Source organism: Pipra filicauda, unplaced genomic scaffold (genome assembly GCF_003945595.2).
Source record: "Pipra filicauda isolate LSUMZ 115617 unplaced genomic scaffold, ASM394559v2 scaffold192_size1418226_pilon, whole genome shotgun sequence".
Lineage (NCBI taxonomy): Eukaryota > Metazoa > Chordata > Aves > Passeriformes > Pipridae > Pipra > Pipra filicauda.
In genome coordinates, this window is record NW_024104301.1 from 1,403,438 (window position 1) to 1,418,110 (window position 14,673).

The 14,673-nt window shown below is 47.5% G+C and overlaps 1 protein-coding gene across 6 annotated transcripts in view; it reads right to left on the reverse strand.

Annotated features, from left to right (window-relative positions):
* PITPNM2 (phosphatidylinositol transfer protein membrane associated 2) overlaps window positions 1-13,853 on the reverse strand; it is a 128,982-nt gene extending 115,129 nt beyond the window's left edge. For 2 of the 6 annotated variants that reach the window (XM_039380307.1, XM_027739808.2), the window contains exon 1: window positions 13,497-13,852. The gene's annotated coding sequence lies outside the window, so the exon portion shown is untranslated. Of the gene's footprint in view, window positions 1-2,765; window positions 2,870-13,496 lie in introns of those variants that run through there. The other 4 variants (XM_027739810.2, XM_027739809.2, XM_027739803.2 and 1 more) reach the window with 3 other exon arrangements.
* Window positions 13,854-14,673: the final 820 nt, after the last annotated feature.

A 14,673-nucleotide genomic window follows, 5' to 3' on the forward strand; every position in this document is an offset into this window, starting at 1 on the left:
AACCACACATTCAGATTAAAACTGCCTCTAATTCACTCAACTCCCCATCAGCAGAAACAATCCTTTCCCCTTCAGATCAGGAAGGCACAGTTGTCCTTCCCAGCAGCAGGAGCTGTGGTTTGCATCAGAACATGGAAATCTGAGTCCACAACCCCACAAATAAAAGCTCATCTCCTTGATTAGAACCTGGATCCAAGCCTTAAGACCAGCACCCAAAAATGAAGGGCTATACACAAAAATAACTAAAACACCAACATGCTCTGCTCCCTGCACCAAACACCCTGAAGCGTGTGGAGAAACCGCTGCTGCCTTTAGCTGCAAACGCTGCTTCAGTTAACAGATAGATTTATGTCTCAGCAACAGTTTAAAAAAACACTAACTGCTCTTTCCTCTTGTACCTTCTCGCACAGCAATTTAAAAAATATAATAGTGCTTGCACGGGTCAGATTCGTCCTGGAGGAAGAGCAAACGTGAGTAACGCTGAAGGCCCATTAATCTCAGCAATCTCACCAAGAGTAGCAGCCAGACAGCTTAAAAATATATTTAGTCCACAAATGCTTATTAACGTCATTTGCTGATTCACAGCTGAGCCAGGCACATGGAGCCCAAATGCCACTTCTGCTTTCCCAGGCTGGGTTTAAAATAATAATAATAATGAAAAAACAGTCGAAAGTGTCAGGCATCAAGTTGCTTCACCTATCTCAAAACCTTCTGTCATGCAACTAATAAATGTGGATCTATTTGCGGTGGAAACTTCAGGTCCAGTCTGTGGTCCTGTGGTTTAGGACCTGATCCGAGTTTATCTGAAACCGAATCTTAGTTTTCTTCTCTTTCACTGACTATTGATCTTGTTGCCAATGTTAACACAGTCAAGACCAGCTTATAAATAAAATTGATTCTTCAGGTTCACAACAAAATTAACACTGAAAATCATCACAACTTTTAAAATTACATCTTTACAACTGAACAGAAATATTTGATATACACAAACCCATGTCAAGAATTTCTTTGTGCGCTTTAGGGCAGAATTAACCCACCAAATTCTTAAGGAATCCTTTAAGAAAAAAATTCTTTTTGTGAAAGAAAATTTAAAATATTTCTTCCCCTACTGTTAGACACAATGCAATGATTCAAAGCCCAAAGGATTTTCTCTCTAAAGCAACTATTCAAATGTGTACGATGGAAATGTATTGAAATACAACATTTTAATCTTGCTTTGCCTTTGAATTTTTAAACACTTTTTCAGAAAAGCGAGTATCTCATTAGTCCTTTCAGCTATTCTACCATTCTGATTCGCAAGTAAACAAGAATCCTCATATTACCTTTCTTTTTTATAAGGACTTATCATAGATACATAGTTTTTAACTCAATATACATCTAGTCTGTCTGAGTCTGACCACTTTTTACATGTTATACAATAATTCATTCCTCGGGCACGCTGGGATTTGTACATATCCTTTCTTTCTACATTTTCCACAGGCTAGACACATTTCTATAGACACTGGATACGCCAGACAACATCCTCCCAAAAGAACCATCCACCACCACCTACATTTCAGTAAATAAACTGTAAAAATCTGAGTCAACCCAGGCCCTGCTCTGTCTCCCTGGTTCTGTGGAGCAGAGTTCTCAGAATTAGCAGGGCCTGGACCCAGGGGTTCAGAGTTTCAAGTCTTGGGGTGAGGGCAACTTCAAAAGCCTCCCAGGTACCTACAAACCTGAAGAGCAGCCACAAAGCCTCCTCAATCTAAGAAAATCAATCTTCCCACATGCTTTATTCTTTCTTATTTTAGGACTGTTTTTTTTTTCCCCTGGGTTGTAGACTGGGGAAGGATGACAGAAGTTCTCATTTTCAGTGACCTGAAGCCTGCAACAATCGTTCCAAACAGAAAGACAGCTCTCTGCACCCCGCTAATGGTACTGAAATCGAAAGTGATTAAAAGCAAAACCATTTGAGCACAACAGAAACTGAAAGTATTGCCTCTGGGAAGCAGAAACACCGTCAGCAAACACTGAAAGTAATAGATAATTAATGCAGCCTAGGAAATTATGACATATTTCTAAAACTTGTTTTCTGGAATAATCATAAACAATTCACCTTGACTGTATTCCCAAGTCATCACTTTTTAAAGCCACTGCTGCTGCCATTCTTAATTTATTTATTTTTAGGTGCGAGAACAGAATACCAAGGCAAAACTGAAACTTGAAAATTGTCAGGTTTTAAGCCTCTTGTAGCTTTACAATCATTAACTCTGGCTGCATTTCAGAAGCATTTTGTGCTGTGTGGAACTCAAATACACAGTTAAAACTGCTTCTGCTTCAAAATTAAACTGCTCAAGTGTGGGAGGCTCCAGCACTGTTAAAGAAGGGGTACATTTGTCCAAAGCACCAGGAAAAAGCCACACAACAAAACCAGAGAAACGTGAGTTAATGCAAGGGCTCCCAAAAGGCTACAACAACAGTTTTCTTATGGGCGATTTGCAAAGAGGAACGTTTCAAACTCCCTCCCTTCCTCACAAGGCTTCCAGGGAAGCATCTCCCCAAGGAAGTCTCTGAGCATCACAGCGGCTCAGACCCAAATCAAAGCCCAGTTTGTTCTGGAGCAGCACAACAGCCCATCACACAGGTCCATGAAAGCAAACCCCAGCTATTAATAGACACATTCACACAGAAATATGTTTTGCAAGGAGGCAGAGGTGCCACACGGCTCATTTTTATCACAAATGCTGCACACACCACATTGCACTAACAGAGCTGACATTTACCTTTCCAAGGAGGATGATTAATTAGTTATAAGATGCTTTCTGCTGGCTTCTGAAGGCTTCTCTGCTGAACTGATGTGCTGCACTTCACCTTCCAGTCCTTCCCCGAGAGGCACCATCACTGCCACCACTAAAACCCTTTAAATCAGTGGAATGGGCAGAGCTCCCACAAACACACCTGGTGACCACCACAGACCACAACACAGAGGCCTCACACCTCCAACCAGAGGCCTGCCAAGCACTGGCAATAAAAAGCAAGACTCACATGCTGCTTCTGCAAAGCCAGAGCCACTGAGAGCACTGTCTTACAGGAAGAAATGAAGCAGCAAAACTCTCCCTCAACAACACCACAGCTGGTTCAGCTCAGCTCAGCTCAATCTGCATTAATAAATACTAAGCCCTAACAAGTGTCAGCTGTGGTCAAACCCCACACGGCCATGGCTTGGAAGCATCAGTTTGAGACCACAGAGAGTCTCCAGAGCCCTTTATCCTCAGAGAAGGTGGTTTCTGCTCTCCTATCAGTTGCCCTAAAAAAATAAGGGGATATAAGGGAGCAAATGAAAATCAACAAACCAGAGAGAAAAAAATTCCAAATCTTGAAGAACTCTAATTGTAGGAACAGGCTCCAGGACGTGCCAGGAAATTAATCAACATGTAGTATAAATGCAGCAGTTAAACTGGAAAATACGAACAGCTTGGAAAGGCACCGGGACCATTTTCCCCTCTCTGATGTTTGTAGCATCTGGCCCCTCCAAAATGCCCTGGAGTAACATTCCCAAAGGAGCACAAGGTCCTGGCCTCACTGCAAGCAGCCAGACCCAAGGGGAAGGGACAGAAAACAAACAGCAAAATGTTTCCAGAAGCTGCCTGGGTTCTGGACCCTGCTGTAGCTGTAATGACCTTTTCATTCGCAAAGCCCTCTCCCTCCTTCCTTAAAAGTCATTATTCCTTGCTTAAAAGTCATTATTCCCTTGTATTAAAGCAGAGATTGGAGTGGAAAGTATTACAACACATTGCTCTGATCAGACTGCAAGAAAAAAATATTAAGAATAACCCCTACACTCAAGATTTTTAGGAACATCACATCAGTCTAACAAAGGAACAGTCACATTTAATACCAAATATCCAAGGTGGCAACCTGTCCCCTACACACATCACCTTCCCAAACAGAGGAGACCTCCTGCTTCCATGGTGGGATCCCAGGAACCACCACCAGCAGCACCTGCTTCACCCTGGCATGGAACTGCTTTGAGGTGGGCAGAGCTTAAAAAGCAGCTTTTAAAAGCATCTTATATAGAGCCAAGCTTCAAACTCCCCTCTGAGAGCAGTAAAACCTACAGGATTTGTTTCTTCCAGGAGCATAAAAGTGGAGGAGGAGAGAAAATTTAAAAAAAAAAAAAAAATAAAGAAAAAGCCTCTGGGTGGGTTCAGCACCTGTGTATGCCAAAGGCACTCCATGTTTTATGGATGACAATGCCATCACCCCTGTGACGATTTTGAAGTGAATCAGCCACACAGGGTCTCCTCAGCCTGTTTTCAGGAGAATTTTTTTCCCCAAAAAAATTATTTTAATTCAACTGTTTGATTTATATTATTTTCCAGTCATTTCTAGCCAGGAATATTTCAAACAGAGAACTCGACGTCAGCTTCCACCTTGCCCCTGCCCATACAAATGTGCTAATTAGCACAGAAAAATTAGTCAACTCTGCAGTATTTCACCTTAAATAAGGCAGCTCAAGAAATAAAACACCATTTAATTGGTAGCTGACAGCCAGGGAAGAAACAGTGGCTCAGTAACATGCTTAAATAGGGTCTGAAATCCATTCCCAGCCCTTGATGGAAGCCTGTCCTTGTCAATGAAACTCACGATCCATAATAATGCTCAGTCTTGTGCTTTTATCCTCTGTTTTATCAGAGCTCATCTGCTGATCAATGAGGAGTCCCAGGGAATAACACTCTGAATTTCAATGTCAACACAGCAGTACTGTGGTAATGATTGAAAATATTTACATATTGTCTCATTGATCGTGGGGTGTTCTTTTCCAACCATCTGGCTACTGGGCACTCATTTTTTTTTATTATTTTATTTTATTTTTTTAGGGCTTCACAACTATTCCAAGCAGGTTGTTTGACCATCTCTACAGCCAACATCCAACATTCCACCTGAATCAGGTTTTCCTGTTATTTTTAACCCAGAACATTAGGGAAAGCATTAATCAACTTCATTCCATCTCAGGGAAGGGGAAAATAATTTTCTTAACAAGGACAAAACCCAAAAAAACCCCAGCAAACACCTGCTCTGTGATGTGCCAATTCAGCTTCAAGGGCTCCTTTTTGATGTGACTCAGGGGTGTCACCACTTTGACAAGGGATGAGTCAAATGGAAATGTGTCACTCACTCTGCTCTCCGTGCCAGCCTGGAGTAAAGAAAGGCTGTAAGGGCTGTTTCTCCCACCTCCAGATGGAATTCCTTCTGATTCCTGCAACGTGGAGCCCCGGGGCGCCTGTGTTGATGCTGCCTTGAGGAACTGCTCAAGTTCTCCAAGCCAGGTGGTTCAGGCCACACAGGCTGCAGGAATGAAGCTTGAAAAGCACCACTCAGTCTCCCTTCCCTTCTCCCAACCTCAACCTATGCATTCCAAGACCCCTGAGCCCACCCCAACTGTCACCCACGGTGCTGGTGGGGTGGATTTGCCTCACCTGGCTGCACCCTCTGACACCCTGCAGGTCCAGAGACACCCACCCGGGCTACACAACCAGAAATTTTGGGGAGAAATCGAGATTTAACCTCGAAAAAAAAAAAAGCACACAAAAGGAAAAAGAACTTCCTTGCAAGGTGCTCTGAGCGCAGCCAGTTTAACTCTCATCTTGCTGATTCCAGGTTTTCATGTAAAACTAAATTTTTTAAAAAGCTTTGAAAAGCTTATCTCTGTGCATTCCTCTAGGAAGCTTAGGAGCAAGTTCAATAAAATATGCAGCAAAGACAGATATCTACAAGATCTACAAGTCTGCTGCAAGAGACCTCAGCAGGAAACTTGAAGGGAATATTAAAAAGGTGGTTCTCAAACAGTTGTCAAACTGATTTCAAGGAGTTTTTTAGTGGCTCCAAACATGTTTCTAATCAGAAGCTGACACTCCTGGCTGCTGGTACCATAAACTTGATTTAGGAAGAATGGGAGGTCTAAAAGCCAAATTATACTCAGCCTTCAAATCAGGAATTAAAATTTTCTCTCAACACGGTTTAGCTGATGATTTGGGTAACCATGTTCAAGATAAGACAATACCTCTTTTCAGTTTTACTTTGACAACAAGGAATAAAACATGAGTTCTGTCAGCAAAATGACATACAGAGAACAAAAGACAGAGCAGGGGGGGAAAAGTGCTCTGACATATCTGCCTTTGATAATACAGATGCTCCACTAGACAATGAAATCTCCCCTTTCTGCCAAGCTCTTTTTTCTGCTGGGACAACTGTATGAAGAAATGGGCAGGAGGAGGACAGAAAGCTCTTTCCTCTCCATCCTCTCTGCCCAGATGTTTTGCAGACATGATGCAGAAGATCTGACCTAATGGTACCAAAGTGCCCACCCTCAGCAAGGCAAGTAAAACCATCTCTTCTAAACAAAAGCATAAACAAAAGCTGGGAAGGCAGAGCAACACACAGAACTGGACTACAACTGTTAATCCTTCAAGCAGGCTTGCCCAAATATGCTCTTCCCTCTCACACAGGCAGCATGTTAAAGGTGCCCTTTGGAAAAACTTATTTACAGGCATTAAATTAAGCAAAAGACAGCATTAAAATTACTGCACAGTCTCAAAAGAAATAAAGGACACATTGGGCCTGTGCTAAACACAGTTTTGAGGATATTTGATGGAAGATGTTTACTGTTTCTTGAAGTTAAAACCTGGCACAATGTTTTACAATCCAGATACAGGTTAGACAAATAATGGGTCCCAAGAGTCTGCATAAATTATGTTTGAAAACAAGGGAGAGAGGGAAAACAAAACAGGCTATATGTTCTTCTCTACCAGTTGGCTTTGGTGCATCAGAAGCCAAAAAGCCCCATGTTAAGCCCGCTCAGAATAACAGCCTGCCTGGAAACAAGGAAAACAAAACAAAACTGGAGACAGAAAACTGGGATTTTACTGTCTCTTCTGCTGAATTGTGTCCTGCAACACTCCATACGTGTGTTTCTGTTTTACCCTTGTTAAAAACAGAAGTGATCCTCCACCTCTGCTTGTGAAGAGCACTCAAAGTGTTACTGAGATGGGGATGGCAGAGAAACAGCAAGCAGAGGCCTCCTTCCCCTTCTGCTCTTCCCCACCAAATATCTGCGAGTTATTTACATCCTCATATCCTGAACTCCCCCTCCACTTTCACAGCTTGCAGTTAACTCTGCATCCTGCTAGAGATAACACATGTTTAGCTTTCAGTATGTTTAGGCTGGAACACCCTCTGAACGTGAGGCCAGGTCACCAAGCCCACGGAGGGAAGGATTTCCAGATGCAGAGACTGGCTAGGAAATAACACACAAAAACATGAGGCTCCATCCCTCCACCACCCTGGAGAACTCAACCTACTCAGGGAAGGAGACAACTAAACAGCTTGGCAACGCCTACAGCTGGTGCTCAACCTCAGATCCAGTGAAAAGATGTAAATATTTAGATTTCAATTTCATCTGATATGATAAATATAAAATCTCTATTTCTTTCTTTAAAAAAAAAAAGAAAAAGAAAGTAGCATTAAAATAGGTAAGCCACCCACATAGAGAACAGGATTCTGCTGTATTTCTACCTTCAGGAGGAGGCTATTTAACTTATGGTATCGATCTTGAAACAAATTATAACCACAAGTGAAATTATTCCCATTGCATTGTCTTCTGATGAATATAAAACATAATTACACCACGTTTATATACAAATACATACATGAAATTGTTTTGCTGTTCATTCCAAACGTGCAGTGGCTGATGGCAGCCCATTCTTTTTTCACCTCTTGCAAAATGCCCACAGAGAGGTGACTCCAACTCCAACCCAAATATCTGAAAAGAGCCCCAAAGTGATGCCCCACATCCCAAACCAGACCCTGTATGAGTAACCCACAGCCAGAGCTGAACTGTTGTTTACCAGGGCTGTCCTACAAAAACCTGCAATCCTTCCATAACCTTTTAAAGCACATAATGGAATTAAGGCCCCACTTCACGTCCAGAGTCAGGTCACGGACATACCAAACTTCTTTGGAGCTGCAGATAACGCGGCCTCGCCCCTAAAGATCCAACACAGCCCTCAAGGTGCTGATGTGATTACACCTCCCCACCCTCCAAACTGGTTATGGTGCTGTTAAAGAGAAATGCTTTCTCAGGTCACTGCTCTGGGGGTTAAGTCAGCTAATACGCCTGAATTAGTGTCCCGAAGGTCGTTATGTAAGTGCCGGCAATCCAAACAAATCAGAGTTAACTTCCCTGTCTGTTACAGGAATCCCCGTTGCCTACGAAACCCTCAGCAGTTCATTCACTATTTTCCTCCCCAGGTCCTCACAGTTCACTTCCATGCCCAGATGTGCCTTCCCAGCTCACAGCAAACTACCTCTTGTTCCTTAACTGGATTGTCCAGACCTCTGTTCCCTCCCCCTGCCACGACAAGACTATGGAAACTGATGGAAAATCCCAGGGAGAAATCCCAGTATCTGATCTCCGAGAGGAGACTGAACCGTTTAAAGGTACAGAAAAGGATGAGTGGCAAATCACTTTTCCTCATCCCATCAAAGGAGTCTCCCCAATTTACCCAATCCCAACAGTTTTCCCATCGAGGAGAGCTCTAAGATTCCTGCTCCCAACGCCACAGCACCCACCAACCTCAGCTGGCCAAACACACCGAGTCAGGACTGTCAAACCTGCGCAGAGTCCTCGCTGTCCAAGAGACTCAGTGCTCAGGCTTGGGGATTTTTTTGTGGAAAATTTGATGTCCACAAGGATGCAGACTTCTGGATGTTGTAGGTCTTCAAATCTGTCTTATTGGGAGTTCTCAAGCACCACCTCAGAAAGGAGAAGCCGAGGATCAGCTTTTGCCACGAGGGGTTTTCGGAAGCTCCAGGCACTGCTGTGGGCGCCACTCCTGCCTGGAAAGCTGCGTCCTGCCCAGCACTCCTGACTCACCCCAGGTGTTTGCTTTCTGTCCCTGCCCTCCTGGGTGCTGGCATGTGCATCCTGCCAGGCTCCAGCCCTGGCAACACCGGAGCAATGACCCCGGCACCGTCACTCCCACACTCCAGAGCTGTGCCGGGTTCTCGGCTGTGGCTTTCCACACCTTTTCCACACCCTTGACCTGGGCTGCCTAAACCACCAACCCAAGATCCTCGCTATCCTTGTTAACATCCCCTGCACATGGAAGCCCACATGCAGCAGATGCTGTTTTCTCTCTTTTCTCCTCCTGGATGGTCTCTCTGGGATCAACTTTGATGTGCCCCAGCTCTCCAGGGCAGGTTTTAGCTCTGTGCTGACTGGATTTCTCCCCTGCACCCAGATTTGCTCCATAACTATTTACCTCCACTTGCCTGAGCAACCTCTCATTTCTTCTCACCTCTGGAGCCCAATCCTGTGTCAGACACACTCAGGAAGGGCTGCAGGAGCGGGAAGCAGCTCCATCTCCAGATCCATCTCTCAGGATGTCCCCTGGACCCCCACCAACCCTTCAAAATTAAAGATACTTTTCTCCCAACTGGTTTTTAAGTTGCCAGTGGGATTTACTGAAACATTTTGCTGTGAGCTTCTAAGAATTATTTTTTTTTTAATTAAAAAAAATAAAAATCACCATCAAAGACAGTCACACCAGCAAAACCTCTTCCCTATGGAAAACTCACAAGCCTGACTTCAGGAGCTCTGTGTACTCACTTGGCATCGTGCTGATTAAAACTCCCCGTAGTGTCAGGATCTGGGTCAGCCCCAGGCTAAATTGCTTTCTTCTTCTTACATTAAGAACATCCAAATATCATTCATTACTTTGTTCATTTAAAATTTCGTAGGACTCTTGGCATGGACACCACAACTCGAGAAGCCACATTCCCTTTCAGTCTGTGGGTGAGCTCAGACAGACTCTGCCCCAGCACAATCTTGTGGCATTTGGATTTCCTCCAACACCCAGGAAACAAAGTTATAAATAAAAGTGTTTTATTTATTCCCTCCCCCCCATTAATTACTCCATTTCCAGTCACACTGCATACTACAGAACACTTTTATTTCTATTATGTTTTCAGGCTCAAAATTGAATTTAGACATATTTTACTAATTTGGGGGGATAATCAGAAATACTAATTGCATCACACTCCATGTCAGCCAGCTTTAAAATTAAATGAGGAGGCATCTTCACCATGTAGAGAAACTGGCCATTAACAAAACCACGGGGTTTAGATGTTGCTTTTCCCTCCTAAGAAAATAAAAATAAAGAGAAGAGAGACACTGAAGCCTGTTTCTACCCTCTCAAGAGTAATCCTGAAAGAAAAACACATTAAAAAAAAAAAAAAAAAAGCCAAAAGTGTTTTCTAGAGGGATCCTGCTGGTCCTGGAACAGGACATTACGGTGAATATGCATGAGAGGCATGAGTCAAACTGCACTGGGGAGCGAGCATCAGCTTTCACTTGCCATTTCCAAAGCCTTCCACTCAGGCTGCCAAGACAGCAACTGAATGACAAGATTTTTTATTTGAATGTTGGGGGGAGATTAAAGCTCTTTAGGACTAATTGGAGGAGTGCTAATTGGAGCAGCACACTTGAAGGATGTGCTGCTTCTCTATTTGGCCAACTCACAGAAACAGTGACAAATTCTGAATAAAATCAAACTAATTATTTAAATTCAAAGCCTTTTAGCCTCACTGTCAATTATAAGTTTTTGAGAATTTCTATTAAAAAAAAAAAAAAAATCAGGGCCAGGTCTTTCCAAACTGGTTGCTGTCAAGCAAAATGAGAAGTTAGATAAAACTCCCCCGTGCCAGCTGGTAAATCACAATAAATGCCCGGGCTGTCAGATGCACAACAAGCGACAAACGCACTGACACACACCAGCAAACCCAAAATAGACAGGGTATTTTAATGAGAAGTTATCATTTGGGGGAAAGATCCTCAGGAAGCTCATCAGAATCAAAAGTCATACACTGAGGGATACTTATTTTTCTCACATAAGCTGAGGAACAACCACCAACAAGCGGAGTTACGTGAGGCTCGGGGAGACTGTCAGCCTTGGAGTTCACTATTTAGACATCACTTAAAAGCCTTTCCGCCAAGTTCCTTAAAAAAAATACCACTAAAGGATACCAGGGAATTGTTTACTCAAAGCATTATTGTTTCCTGAACACAGATGCAAGAAAAAGTTTTATTAAGAAGATAAACAGCTGCTACTGTACACGGATTAGATGGTAACAAAAGCATCTAAGGGCCATAAAGGGAATAGTAAGGGAATTAAAAAGCATTTTTATGCATGAAGATGGCTAACATCTGTACGTTCATTAAACTGGTATCAACTATGCTTTTAATTAAAAGTTAGTGACAGAAACTTAAACATGATTAATGGACCCAGCAGCCCACCAGAACTCCGCTCCATCAAAAGGAAGCAGCACAAGCTGCGTTCCAGCCCTTGCTGCTCGTTTCTCTTTCCCTCCCAGAGATGCTGCCACAACCAGAACACACTGCAAGGACCACGAAGCAAAATTCCTGAGAAAAAACAGCAAGCCAGGACAAGTCTGCAGCGGTGCTTTCATGCCTGGCCATTCTCTATTTTGTGCATCCCGAGGAGGCGTTTCAATTACCGAGTTACCTGTCAGAACAGCCAGGCACTCGGCCATCCATCCAGCACCACAGGCACGGGGTCTGCCAAGGGAAAAGAGGGAAAAAAGCTGCCCTACAAACAGCAGTCTCCTATTGACCAGTGGAAAACAAACCGCCCAGGAGCCAGTGCTGAACTCTGTAACACAGTCAGGCGGCTTGTGTTACTCGGGAGCACAACACAGTCACAGTCACGACAAAAATAAACTGCGTGATAAAAATACAGCACGAGCAGAAAGATGTGGGCAGGGAGCAGGATCGGGGAGCCATCGGAGGATAAGGAGCCCTACAGCCACAGATATTCCCACGTGCGCTCAGACCACGTATTTAAGTCCTGATGTCCACAAAGACTAATCTACTGCCACTGTCCTGCTGAACCGCTGTCAGGGGCAGAGCTGAGCACACACAGATTATGTCTTCACAGACTGAAGACACTCCCTGACATCGTATTTCCCACCAAGCAGCTTCCAGACGCAGAGGGCACACAGGAGATGGAAGTTCTCACTTTAGAGCAGGTACTAACACAGGAAGGAACTTTTTTTGTCTTAAATAATTCAAGTAAACTTTGCCTCTGTCACGGCATTTTAACACAAAAGGTGATAGTGCTGACTTGTGTGGCTGACTGAGCAGGGCACTGCTCTGAGGGGCTCCCTAAGGATGCTCCAGCCCCAGGCTGAGCACCTCAGTGCACTCTGTGCTTCAGCTCCTTCAGCAGAGTGAGAGAGCCTGGGGAGGAGGTGAAGTAAGGGATTTCACCCTCCCACAGCTGGACAAAACGCTGGAGTTGTTCACGCTGTAGCCACGAGGCATCAGTACACTCCAGGATGGAGCCCAGGGTTGTTTGGGAACATTAGGCAGGACCCCTTCTGTCAAGGAATGGAGAGGCCAGAAGAAGGGACTGCCGGGCCCAGCAAAGAAAATCCCCTCTCGCAGCCCATCATCCACCTAAGGAACGGGCATCCTGCTCTTTCCAAAGGGAAAAAACCTCTTCCTCCCACCCTCCCAGGGGGAGGCACCGCCTCAGGAGCACGGCCGGTTTCCAGGGAGGAACCAGAACCCAGCAGTTCCCTGAGCGCAGGGGGATCTCCAGCCCAAAAGCCCACGAGGTTCTCCCTCAGCTGTACTGAGTCAAGGCTGTTTCTCTATGATGCTGCTGCGGGTCTCACCCTCTTCTCCCACCACAGGGACAGGGGGTCACCCCGGGCAGCACCTTCACTCCTCCCCAAGGCCCGGCCTCATCCGAGGAGCTCGCGGGGCGACCGCACGACAAACCTGCCCCCGGGGCCTCTGCCAGAGCCCAGCTCGGGGACATCCAAGCCCGGGAGATGCGGCATGGAGGCAGGAGGAGGCCGGGCCGGCGGCTCCGCCGGGGACGGGCTGGTCTGGCCTCGAGCCCCGACCGACCCCGAACGCTCCCTGTGCCATAACCCGGCGCGGAGGGTCCCCGTCCGTCTGTCCGTCCGTCCCCGCGGGCACAGCGCGGTGTCCGCTGCCACAACCCGCCGGCGGGCGAGCCCCGAGCACGGCGGTGTCCCCGCCGGACCTGCACGGCGCGGGGCTGCGGGTGCCGCTGTGCGGGACCGGGCGCTGCCATGGCCGCGGGGCCCTCCCGCTCACCGGCCGCTCCACCGGGAAACTTTTACCGCCGCATCCCGGGAGGGGACGGACCGCCCGGCCCCGCTCAGGCTGCGGCAGCCCCGAGGCACCGCCGGGGACCCTCCGCGGCCCGCGGGGGCCGTTCCGCCGCCGCGTTCCCGGGGAGGGGCCCCCGCGCCGCACCGGCCCCTCGGCGGAGCCGCAGCCGCTCCGCGGGCCCGGCCGCCCCCCCAACCCCGCGCCGCCCTCGGGCCCGCCGCGGTTCCCGCCCCCGCCGAGGCACCGCCAGGTGCCGAGGCTCTCCCCGCCGCCCCCCGCCACGCACCGGCTGCTCCCGGCGCGGCGGCCGCGGCTCCCGCTGCTGCTGCTCTCGCTGCTGCCGGTGCTGCCGGTGCCGCCGCGGCTCGGCGGCTGCCGTTGCCTACGGGTCGCTGCCTCTGCCTGCCGACATTGCCCGCGCGCCGCTCGCATAATCCCCGGCGCGGGCGGGCCGGGCGCGGGCAGCAGCAGCTCCTCGCCCGCCGGCGCTGCGGGGACGGCGGAGGCGGGGTGGGGGGGAGAGGCGAGGCGGGCGGGCCGCCGCAGCTGCGGGGGAGGGGGGAGCGGGGAAGGCGAGGAGCCCCGCGCCGGCGCTGCCCTGGCACGGCGGCCCCGCGGCTTTCTCCGCCCGCCGAGCCGAATCCCGCGCCCCGGGAGCGCCGGGAGCCGCCACTTCCTTCCCCGCGCCCCCGGCGCTCCCGCACCCGTGCGGGCGGGGCGGCGGCGCCGCCTGGCGGGCGCGGCGGGTTGTGCGGGGCCGGTGCGGGGCCGGTGCGGGGCTGCCCCGGGCCCGGCCCGCCTTTCCCCGCTCCGTATCGGCGGGTCCCGGCCCCCAGCCCGGTCCCTGCGCTCACCTACCCCTCCCGCAGCAGCGCTGGAGACTCCCCACCTTCACTCCCTGCGAAGACTGGGGGGAAAAAAAAAAAATCTCTAGAAGTTTAGCGATCGCTTTATTCAGAAACCGCAGGAAAAATAATTTGCCGTGGCCTTTGGAACCTTCGTTCGTTTCCTGCAGTTGTTCCCGGGGTTTTTTTCCAGGATGCATCGTTCCAGCCCTTCTGTCCCTCCCCGTTTGTTTTGTAAACGTTCCCTGCACTGCTACAGTAAATTCTAGTTCACATCACAGCTCTTTTTAGGGACAAAGTTCCCAGTGCAAAGCAGATTACACTCAAACCTAGCACTGCTCCAAGACACCTTTTTTTTTTTTAATTTGCTTTCTAGAAATTTGAACAAATAGAAGTTTTATTTTCCAAAGGTTAAATCTCAGAGCTGAAGGTGTTGTAATGTTTATTATCATAGAGAAAACTATGCATGGGAGTGTCTTCCAAGGGCAGTATGAGGCAAGGAGAGCCTGGGGCCAAGTAGATCTGGAAAGGCAGTAAATGCCTACATAGCTGGGATGTGTCAAGTGAGACAAGGGGAAGATGATTAAAGTCCTTCACAGAGAAGGCATAAGCTTCCTC